This window comes from Trichoplusia ni, chromosome 3 (genome assembly GCF_003590095.1).
Source record: "Trichoplusia ni isolate ovarian cell line Hi5 chromosome 3, tn1, whole genome shotgun sequence".
In the NCBI taxonomy this organism is placed as follows: domain Eukaryota; kingdom Metazoa; phylum Arthropoda; class Insecta; order Lepidoptera; family Noctuidae; genus Trichoplusia; species Trichoplusia ni.
The window spans coordinates 1130676-1143417 of NC_039480.1; positions in this window are offsets into that span (position 1 = coordinate 1130676).

Sequence of the window (12742 nt, forward strand, 5' to 3'; positions counted from 1 at the left end):
ATGCGCTACATTCATTAGCAGAGCGCGGCGCAGGCGGCCCACTGTCGCTCGGCCAGTTTTAAAACAAGAATTAAACACCGAACGAGATCTGAAAGCAAGAAAAGTAACGGCACTGGACATAACCAGCCGGGGCGCGACACACCGACACAGGCGCAGCTCGCGGCTCACACGCGCCCGCATGAATATATAAAGTTTATCGCGGCGCCCACGGCCGCCCGGGGTCGCCGACCGCCCAGCCACCGAATGGACTGTTGTCATGTGTGCCCCCCCCCTTCCAACACCACCTCGCACACACACACAGGTCTGCCCGATGGATGCAATGCTAATTTTTTATAAATTCCTCACATACATACCGATTGAAAGACATACCTATTTAAACAGTACCTCATTGTAAGTCACAAGTGTCTTCTTATTATTTTAACTCATACTTACAGCATACCATGGAAATGATTACATTAATGACGGTACAATTAATGAGGTAATTAAAAATATTTGTTTGAGAGTGTGAGGAGCGCGCGACGTGGCCCTGGTATCAACATTATCGCGTTATCCGCCAGCGGGCAGTATCGCGAGATAGCGCGGCGATTAGCGGATAGCGCGAGCGCCGACCGCATGCGCCGACACCAGCCGCACGCGCTCCGACTACAGCTTCACTTACAGTAGCTTGCTCTAGCTTTGGAAAGTTATTCTTATGAAATAAGTATTTCTGGAACAAAAAATGCTAGTTCCACGCGGAGATCAAACCTGCACCACGTAGCTCATAAGCATCGTAGCCCCAATACCATTTGAATTCATAGTATAAAACTAAATTGATGAATAACCAAAAAGTTGATGAAGTATGGGACTGAACGATGCCGTACCACTCAAGTTGTTGCACAAATCGGATATGCAATCAGGCTTAGGTATTACTGATGGAACCGACTTGTGTTTCATCGAAATTAAGTCGAGTTGGTGTGGAAATCAGACAAACCCAACGAAGCTGGAAATACGCTTGATCCACAATTAAAGATGCTAATGACACGGGTTTGCCGCTCGGTCTTGGTTAGATTGGATGGTACAGACTACAGGAACAGGAGCGCATCGTAAAAGGAATCAAATTCATTTTTTTTTTTATGCAAACAGGACCAAACCAGTTTCGGGAGTTAACACCTCAATTTTAATGTCTTTCTCTGTTTTGCGTTTTTGTCAAGGGTTTATGAGGGCGCTGCTTTGAATACACTCAATTGTAAAGAATGGTTGAAAAATCTCTTGTGTCAAACAGTGCGTGTGCGCAGCGATGAGCTTTATCAATGATGTATAGGTAAGGCAGTAGCGGGGATTGTGATAAATGGTCCAACAATGCGCGCCGCAGGTGCACGCCGCCTGACCTTTGCAGCCCGCCTCCCCCCGGCTGCCACGCTCCCCCGCAGCCCGCGCCCCGCGCCCCCACGCTTTCGCACCGCGCCCCCGCGGACCCCCGCTGCCCACGCGTCTGAAGCCTCCGCCGCCCGTTATAAATCCTCTCGTTGGCGAGACTGACCGTTACTGACAAACTGTATTTTTAAAACAGGCGCGCACCTTTTATACAACACTATGTGCAAAAGTACATGCTATCCACATGGGTGAAACGTCGCTCATGGCGTCATAAACCAAGTGTCAAGTGCACTATAGTGAAGACAAGAGATAGACCAATCTCCACAGCACGGACATGACACGGCCAACACCGCACGGCTGGAGCAGCGGCCACGACACGCTCCGCCAAGCGTGCATGTATTTAATAAAGTATCGTAAATATGAAGGCAATTACTTAAAATTTCATATTAAAAGTTCCTACCAGTATAAAGTTTATATAACTTTCATATACATAAGCAAAGACTAAGCATTTATTGTGAGAGTAAAGCACACAGTCTACGGCAAATGAAGAGCCGAAGTTGGTGCGCAAAGACACCTGGGTCACGCGCCGCACTTGGGTATTTACGAAACAATTGTTAAGGGGAAAATAATAATAACAATGTTTGTTAGTATTCGGTGACAGAGCACGGTATTAATAGTGCGCGCGCAGTGTCGCGGGCAGCACCCACACACGTAAACAAACATGCGCGGACGACGCACACAACAACAACAATGTTGTCTATTATTAGTTGGCTATAATGATCTGAGCATCGCGCGCCCGACACCCGCCGAGCGGGTCACTTCAGCTCGAGGGCTACCTCCACTCGCGGAACTCATTCATAACAACTCATTATTTACGTTCCCTTTCCTGTCACACGACCGCAATTATACAATTCCCAAATTATTCTTTATATTAAACTGCATTGTTATAGTTAGTACTAGATTTCGTACAGAGCAGTTCGCATGATGTCGCACTTACTTATGCATCAAGACTCATCATTCTAACATTTTAAGGTGCCTGAAAAAAGTCATGCTTTAAATAAAAAGTTTTTTTTTTCAATCATAATTAAATTTGATTATTTTTATAAAATTTATGTTTAGTTCAAGGACATAGCAATGCCGTTGATATCTTTTACAGGCGCCGCCCGCCGCCGCCGCGCCGCCTCCCCGTAGGCTCACACGGTACTCGTAAAGGGATGCTGGCAAAGACTTCAACGCACTTTGCCCGAATATGAGTGAATAAATAATAATAGTTAAAGTCTACCAATTCATGATGAGTAAATATTATAAGAGCGACTTGCTTATCCACAGCTTGCTGACTTGATGCATTGCTACAATAGTTTAATCAATGTGCCTGTAGAAATAATTTCAATAACTCAATAAACCCTTTTGGGGGAGGCGTTATCGCTCCAGAGGACATTATTGTACCCCTTCAAAAACCACAGATGAAAAATGTAAAAAATATTAAGGTATGCAAAAGTATCCCTCCGCGGGAAGATTGTAGCGGACTCTTCGTCCACAATGGCTACACAAAGGAGCCTGAAAGACCCAGTCACTTTTCTGACAGGAGTCACTCTTTTATCTTGCCTCTGGTTGGCTCAGGAGGGTTCACGGAGCTACATGCTCAAGTGCATAATCTAGTGTCGGCGGTCTCATTGGTGTTGCCCCTCGCTGCCTTTACCTGCCAATTTCAATTTTGTTTTCAGGTGTTGGAAGGCAGATGTCATAGTATTCCATACTTTATATACGATACTTAACAATATCCCAAGTAAGTTTTTTTTCTCCCTAAAGTACAATAGGGGCCAATCTTGGGCCGTCTATATCTGATGTTTCACAAAGAGGAGAAGGATAGCTAATATTATTTGTTAAATAATACCTTTTTCCCGGTTTCAGAATAATTGCAACATATTTTGCTTGTAAATATATCTAAACCAAGGAGCTCGAAACTGGTCATAGCCGCTCTACAATAAAAATACACCCGAAATGGTTTGTGCTCGTTTGCATCGTCTTGAATACTTTGATCCAAGAAACACAACATGGAAATAAGATACTAAGGACTTTTTTTTTAACCTTTGCCCCTAAAGCCTGAGAGGGGTAGCTGAAACAGTATGATCAGGAAATATATAACACATGAAGAAACCAGTTAATGTGTTTCATTTATTTTACAATAAATATTAATTCACCGCAATAAGAATTTTTTTTTACATTAAGAGGTATATTGGTAATAATTATGCCTGTCTCGATGAAACCTCAACAGCTTGTCTAACCTTAACTTGGACAAGTATGTAATCTCTGAGCTTTGACCATTAGAGCATCTCACGGCATCGCACCATTTAAACTCGTTTACTTTGTGAATGCCTGTACAGGTGTACTCATGCCCGTCTTTAATGCGAAATAGATCTCTAGAAAAATATGTTTATTTAAAAATTAATAACCAAAACGGGCAAGTAGCAATAGGTATTTAATTCAAGCTTACAGAAACATTTTTGCAATTTTCTACAAAAAAAACACGAATTTCGTTTTTTTTTTAGATTTTCTTCTGTGGTACGTGTACGTGGTACGAATCAAGCAAAGTCACCACTGATGTACGGAATGAGTGAAAAATGGCTGGAATTGTATTTAAAAAATTGAATGAGAGGTTAACATGGAGGCTACTTTTATAAAGCCAGTCAGACTGTCTAGCAACTGAGGAGAGTTGAGAAAAGTTATAAGTATGAGGTTGTGGATATTGTAGTAAGCGTATGAGAAGCGGGGACGGCGACTGGTGGACACGACGTGACAGACACGTCTCAGTTTAGCAGAAGTATAAATAGCGGAACAATGCGGCGTGCACCGCGCGCCCTGTCGGTGTCGCCGTATGGACTGTATCATATTTGTGTCAGATCGCATGCGCCCGATGGCCGATAAAGTGAAGTTTTATGCGAGGGCGAGTCGCGGCCCGCCCCCGGCTTATTAATAACATTATGCTCGATTAGGCATGTCCCTCCCGGCGCCTGGGGACGACGCACTCCCGCGCGTTACGTCATCGCCTGAAATACGCCCGAGTTTTACACGAAATCGCCGTTCGGTGAGCGAGCCGCTCCCGGAACGACTCTCTGACACGAACAGAATAAAACCGGCCGCCCGTAGTGCCAAACCCGCGGTCAACGACTCCCGAAATAGATGCACAACGCGCGCACCTATAGGAAATTAAGAACCGGTCCCGACCGCGGCGACACTCTCCGATAGCGATAAAAATTCATTTCGAAAGCGGAATCCACCTGAGCGATTAATTTACTGCGGCTTTCACCGGGCGCGTTATCGAGCCCGACGCGGCGACGTAGGCGCAGCGTGCGGCCCGCGGAGCGCACGCGGCCGCTGCGTGCTGCCGTGCACAAGGGTTGCCAACATATCAACAGATTCCCTGTTGATAAGTTTCAATTCACACATTCAATTCTTTCTCCACGATGAACCATCGATGACCTTGAACGGAGGGCGGGAGACACTAGTTGCTTGAACAACTTATTTAATTCTCGCCAGTTATTGCTTTATCTCTTTCACTCTTAGTTCTGGTGCAAATCGCTGTTTGACAGAAGCGTTTGTAGAAATCATTCCCAACGTAATGGATTCAAGTCCTCAAGGTCTTGTCGTGAGCGCTCTATTGCATATTTAAATGTATATATGTCTACGCACGGTAGCGACTTCCATAGTTGAATCTAAAGTAGGTAATATTAGACAATTTTCAAAAGATTTATCCGTATTCTTATTGAAAATTGAAATTACATCAAAATCGATCCGCCCGATCACTCAGGACGTAAGGAGTTAACCCTGTCATCTTAATGAAATGTTAAACAAATGAGAATAGATAATGAGTGGGCAGGGATCCGCTTAGTGGTTAATATCATTCCAGCAGCAGTGACAGCAGTGACAGCAGTGGCAAGGCCTCAGCTCCGCGTCACTCCACCAGCATGCAGCGCCTCCTCGTGGCGGCCTACTAGGACTGTAGTGACGCGACCCAGTATCTGTTCGTGTTGCATGTAAACAACTGTGTGATGAACCGTATTTATTATGATCTAAACACAAACAAAAATTTGGACATAGTGAGAGACAGCGCCGCCGCGCGGTGGCGCGTGGAATATCGTGCGCGGAGTTAATGAGTTGAAAAGGCGTGCTCATTGCCGGCCATGAGGAATTTTAATTAGTTAAGTGGGTTACGTGAGCAACGATGAGGAAACGCAACAGTGCGCGGATTATGTTGATAACATCGACTTCGGGAAGCGTTTCTTGCTTCGACTGACTCGAGTGTTACGCGTGCAACTCACTCAATAACGACCGCTGTTGAGCTGCGACGCTAACGTGGAACACAGAGGGCGCTGGCGCAACACTCTTCACCGTTCATATATTCAGTAGCATCCCTACATTCATTATTACATACTAAAAAATACATTTTAAAGATACAAAAACAGAACATATTAAGAAGTAGGCGATAACCGGTTGGACGCCTGTACGCTAACGGTGCCGATGTGAGACGGCGCACGCGGCGACCGACGATTTAAGTGTATAATGATCCAGTTGAGGAAAACACATTGAGCAAGTTACCTACGTCTGCAAGCGCACTGAAGTGTCGGCAACTTGTAACTTGGGAGAATAGCTGGACCTCGAAATTCGGCGAACAATGTCCAACACGTGTGACGTAACGGCGACCAGTCGCGGGAGCCACGATGTCGGGGTACTAACACGTTTTGGCGGGTTACCGTGGGCTGCAGCTGGAGTGGCTTCGCGCTGCCGACGAGCTCCGTGGTGGCGCATGCGGTGCTAGTCGGGCGCCGTTACCTGAAGCGATGAGTTATTCGTCCGATCGAACCCGGAATAGCCATCGTCGCAAGACCGGTTCAGTAGAATTCCTGATGTCAATCGTAGAACGTGGAGCGCGGACGACATCTTTACCTGACAGTATTAGAAATAGCTATTTGACTCTAATGCTGCCCGGTAAGATGCGAACCGCCACTCCGGTTGAAGAGAGTGTTGCGTGGAGCGCGGCGTGAGACAACCCGGGTGGGCGCAGGGCGCGTGCGGACGGCGCCGCTGCCAGTCGCGGACTGGGCCGGCAGGCGCGCGGCGGCCGCAGCGCGGCTGGGAGCGGCGGAGGCGGGCCGCCGCGCCGCACGCCCCACGCCCGCTGCTCCTCCTGCCACCCCACGCCAGCGCGGGGATGTTGCGCCAGCTCACCAGCTCCCCTCGCTCCAGGCTGGAGCACCTGCTGGCACTTCTTATTTTACTTAAATTACATAAGCACCATGAAATACTGGCTTTAGATGTAACATCTAATAATTATGGATATTTTTATTTACACATTTAACTAGATATAAAATCCTGAGTTACCGAGGTTCTGGTGATAGGCAGATTGTTACATTCGGCCACGGCATGATGAAGGTGACCAGTTCCCATGTCGTACACTTTGTAGATGTTGGAAATCAGTATCACAAGGGGCAGTTATCTGCATTTATCGCCAGAGCCTCGGCGATTTCTCGCGTCATGTTATTCACTGACTCCTGATAACCTCGCTTTATGTAAGTGTGACCCCTGATTTACATGTCCTACATTTGACTTACTTGTTTTATCATGAAATTGGTAATAATATCTACTGTAGGTACGTTTGCTTCTATGTAACAAAAGAGGAACAAGAGGACAGAAATAAGAAGAGAAAAGTGTTTGAGAATCACCTAATATAACACATTTTTCAAATACCTATTGGTTCATTTTGCTATTCGTTATGAACACCCTAGACAGACTTATAAAGTAACGTTTCGGTACTGTGTCAGTTTGTCGGCTTTTAATTCGTATGTTTTTTCCACTCCGACCTTTCATTCGAAATATCTGGTTTTGATGAATCTGCACGCTAACCGCCACGCCAAACCCTCAATGCTCGACGCGTCGCGGGATTCGATGCCCACGTAGGACTAGCATTTCTTTAATCCACGAATGCATGTTTTTTCTGAGTCTGAGTATCTTTGTGTACGTAAATAGAAAGTTTGTGAAACGCCCTGCGATACAACTATAATAAGAAATTCCGATAGACCTTCCTAACTATCACACCTTCGGCTGCGGCGGTAAGGCTCCATACCTGGGCCCCTGTCCTGCCATTTACAATGGCCTAATTGGAAATTTATTTTTTTGACAGTGTGTGTTTCGAACCTTACTGAATTTCCAATTATTGTGTTGTCAAAATGCTTGGGATATTACGAATAGTGCCAATATAATCCAATTCCCATCCGTTCATCGGCAATTTTAAATAGTAGAATCGTCCCCATCCGTGATTCAGCTATCTTAAAAAATGCAAAGGCCGCTTCGGTCAATAAATAGTTTTCGGGTAACTATATAAACGATAAAAGTTTAGTGATAGATAGATGCGGTTATGAAGTTAATACTGCTTACCATGTGTTTAAACGAAGCCTGCCACCTATGTATATACTTACTCCCAACCTAATCCAGATTATTTCAATCGAATTGAGATTTCAGCTAATTGATACTTATTCTGATGGCTATTGGATTTGGTATGACTCGATAGTGCTATTTTAGCATCGAATCAAGCACCAAACAGAAAGCGACAGTCTATTCTGTAAATAAATTTTGATGGCTATGTTTTTGTATGTTGAGCCCCAAGCAGACTGCAAGGATAGCCAAGAAATTGAGTTCACCAGGCGAGCGACGTGTCGCAGGTTCGATCCCCGCGAAAGGCAATCGATTGTGTGATCCACGAATGCGGGTCGTGAGTCTGGGTGTCTTTAATGCTTTCCAAATCCCCTGCGATTCAAAAATTTGTTCATTGGCCAGAAAGTGTTTTTAAAAGAAAAAAAACAGATATTTACCAATTAAGTTCTTCAGTCCATTGGATAGAAGTAGTGTTAACAAGAATCAATAAAAGAATAAACTCCACTTGGATTCAGATTATGTTACAGAGTAGTACGCTGTAGTACAGTAGTGTACTATAGTGTAAAGTCTAGTGGTCAAGTGGTCAAACCCTTTCATTGGATACTCATATTTATATAGTTTTAAAAATAATGTAGTTGTTCTGACCTACCTGTACCTATATTATTTTGACACAGCCCGCAAGCCTAACTATTTATGTAGGGACAGATGAAGTTATACAATGAAACGTAGGCATGAAAGGCAAGGTTAGCTCCAATCGACAACCGAACTACTTCGACTTAGAAGTAGTTCGGTTGAACAAAAGCCTCAACCACTATAATATACTCCAAGCAAGAGCTTTGATAAATAGAGATCATTTGTGATGCTCACAAATCTTTACAAAACATGTTTATTGATTTAACTCTGACATGGATGATAGGGATTTTGATGACAACTTGCTTGCTGCTGCTAGCGCTGATGAAGTGAGTTCTCCACAAATCAATTGACCAAATTTACTATCTTTTTGAAGCTCGTCGCAACAGTTTCAAAATAGTACATATAAATGCTAAGAGTGTTCCATGTCAGTATTCTGACCTTACAGGATCTTGCAGCATATCAGCAATGGCAACGTCGACGCTTCTTTCCCAGTTTCAAACCTGAGCAATGTTTCACCGCTTTGCCAGTTTGCCTCATCTTCGCTATACCTATACATATATTCAGAGTTAGAAAATTGTTTGCTTTTCGAAACATGCCTACAATCTTATAAAATTATCCTTGCTGTTGCTGCTAATCTACGAATTGACTATTATAACGCTCTGGATTCCACTTACAATGAATTGTGTTCTTTCGAAGGACACAGGAAATTATTGTCTTAGTTAGCAAAATCTCTTCGTAAGACCTAAATATCCTGCCTCTCTGCAACTCACTTTTTATCAAATTATACGCCTTCCTAGGACTCGTCATAATCTCTTGCATTGACTACCACCGTTGGCAACTTTCCCATATCACCTACTCATATATTTATTAGATATATTATAAGGTCGGGTTTTCAAAACTTTAGTCACAGTATGTTGGTCTGTGGAACTAGTATGCCATAGATATTGAAGCACTGCAGGTTGGGCTTGGGCAGTTGACAGGTCAGGTGACTAAATTACAGCAGCTCCACCGACGACGAGACGGTTGAAAAATTTTCAACACTGTTGGTGTTAAAAAATCTTCCCTGAACTCCTTTAAAAACATAGCTGTTTTTTCTAATCACTTAGATTAGAAAAAACATTAACGCTGTATCTGCCTTTATTTTTTTCTTAAAATTTAATCCAAACTTGTTCCCGTGTTTATACTCTGTCAAAGTTGTGGAACTTGCCGGTACCTGCTCTCTTTTCCCTTTTGTACGATTTCTGAGACTGACGTCCAAAATTGAGTTGCGACAGTTGGACATTGAGAGGGATACCTACAGTGTGTTCTGAGACTTGCTTATTCTAGCGTGAGTGTTCCCGATACCTACTCGTCCACATTTAAACCAGTCCTAATGTGAAATGCGCAAAATCTCCAATCAATTTAAGCACCTCAATTTATCTTAACTGACATTCTCGTGTAAATTGTTCACAACCTAGTAGTTTCTTAGGTTTACGCGAATGTTAGACATTAAAATGAAACTAGGTACTTTTACGGATTTTATCGCCGTTTTTACCAGAAGTTGTTGAAGATTACCGATGACATTCGCTGGCCTGCCGGATTTGGTGGACTTTATTGTGTTACAGAGCATCCTTCATTCTTTCTACTTTCCTTGTAGTTTTATTTTTGGTGGCGCTGTGCTTGCAGAGTGTCTGCCTTAAAAGGTCAAACTCTTGATTGGTGTAAAATCGCGCAGAGGTGCGCTCTTTTTACTCTTTTATCCACTGCTAGCTGTTGACCGCGACTCAGTCTGCGTGGACTTCAGTTTGCAGCGTTCGGTGGTCCCCGTTTCCATGGAAATACATCCCTTTGGTGATCTTACACACCTTTTCAATTTTCCCTCGGGAACTATTTCAATAATCGAGATAAAAGGTAGCCTATGTTTTTTTCCATGTCAATGGTTAGATATATGCAAATCCGTTCAACCGTTTTGCGTCATTGAGTAACAAACATCCAAACATCTAAACTTTCACATTTATAATAATAGTAAGGACAAAACTTTTAACTAGAGTAATTTTCTCACACTTTGCCACTTTTAGATATTCGATGATATCTAGGTACTATGTCAACCTGGACTCCGAGTCCACGCGGAGTAAACTTTGAATGAATACCAAAGTTCTTGATAAAGGATTCTAAAAGATTTCTTTCTGATGCACCATAAGTATGCAATACAATTCTGGAAGTAGTCTAGCTGCGTTTATAAAAAATATTTACAAGCTTGCTTTACAGCAACCATTAACCAAGTACCAACAGATTAGTGTATTTCTATCAGACTATTTACAAAGGAGTAATCAATACATTACACATATTATACACATTACACCTATCGTATTTATAAATAATTCACTCTAAGTATGACACTTGTTTCATTTGGTCATCAAAATTTATCTGTTTATTATGACCATACAGTCTAATACAATACCCCAGAACAGTGGGCGCTGACCTGAACAAGTCAGCTAGCTCGTGGCTGGAACTAATTACAGAAAGGGAGGATTGGGTGTTGTGGTGCAATGGACTTCAATAAGCTGAATGGATTGATGGCTTGAAAGATCTATCTGCCTGTTTGGCAACGCAATTGAGTTGTTAGAAATAATAATAAATTTACATTATTAATACAACTTCCACACAACGCCATCTAGTCTCTAACTGAGCAAAGCTTGTATTATGACTAGACAAATCATAAGCATTATAATTAGGATATATACATTAAATTGATTTATAATGGTCAAACACAGAACAAATGATTGTGCTGAGCTCACGAATATTTGTCCTGAATGTGAATTACTACCTACTAAACCAACAGAGGAGTCAAAACAACCTAAATCACTTGTTTTGCATAATGTTAATGTAGCAGTGAAGAGTGTAAAATGCGTGAATAATGAAAATGACTAAAACTCATTTATTATTTATCTCGTATTTGCGGCGCTTCACGGATAAAAAGTACACAAGGCATCAGCTGCCTCCTTACTAAAAACAATGTTTGAATAGAAAGAACAGTCTATCGTCAGTTTTAACTGTAGAACTTAAAATAAGTAGGAATTCATGTCGAGGAAAAAGTGGGGGTATTCTTTAGTAATCTGCTGCATTCATAGGGTTGTGGGGATGGGGGGAGGGGGGAGGGGTGGTGTCCAGGATATACTCCCTAAAGGGATAAAATGCGGAAACGTATAGTTTTTGAGATATTTTTAATTTAGTTTTGAGTTTAGGAGTGTAAAAACGGTGTTATCTGCTCGGTCTACGGAGCCCGGCTTCGCAGAGTCCTAATTCTGGGTGGTTTGAAAAAAAACCACGAAGCGATTAGCGGGGTCTATTCGCTCGCTTCACTCGCTCAACGACCCCGCCAACCCCTTCGAACCTAACATATCTATGTCGGGGTGTTAACTATAATGATGGTTCTGGATTTCGTTTTATATATTTCAACATTTTACATGAATTTCGATTTATATGATAATCATCATAACAATTTAGAAAAATCACAATACGAAAACACGGAACATAAACAACCGCGAACGAAGAGCGAATTAACTAAATGAACTTTTGTAATGTAATTACACTCTTTGACAGTTGAGTGACACTTCAATACGACGGTTAGAGTGAGAAAACACTAGTTTTTGCCATACAATATCCATTATAAAGTTTCTGTTGTATTTTTTAGAATTAACCTAAAAGCTTAAAGCAAAAACGACACATTTCCGCAAAAAAAACACTTTATATTATAACTTAGGGCATCATTGCCCATCGATTAAAACCAAAAACACCCAGTAATTCGTGCACGTTACTAAAGTCAACCCTAGCGTACATTTAATTTCTTTAAATTACTCAAAGTTTACAAGTGAAAGCATTTTACTTAAAATACCTTAAATAGAAAAAAACCCTGCTTGAGAATAAATTTTAGACTCTGTTTCACGAAAGAAGCGGAAAATAGCGGGAACTAAAATATTTCAATACCAAAATGATGCATTGGCATAGATACTAGCGACACACCCGCGGGACTTAATTCGTGAAACAGAGTCTATAATCTTAAGTGACAACTGACATTTTAACTGTCAACACTTAACAGTCAACAGAAGTCAACATGACGCCCTTGGCCACAGAACAAATATATACCCTAGAGGGCCCTTTTGTCATAGACAATATAATATTATATATATAATATATATATATATATATATATATATATATATATATATATAATATTTTATGACCAAACCAAAAAAAAATTTTTGGTGTCCAAAAAAAGCGGCAGATTTAAAAAGTCTGCTGCGGGCAACCATGGCTACATTGCAAAATACTGACTTGATATTTGACC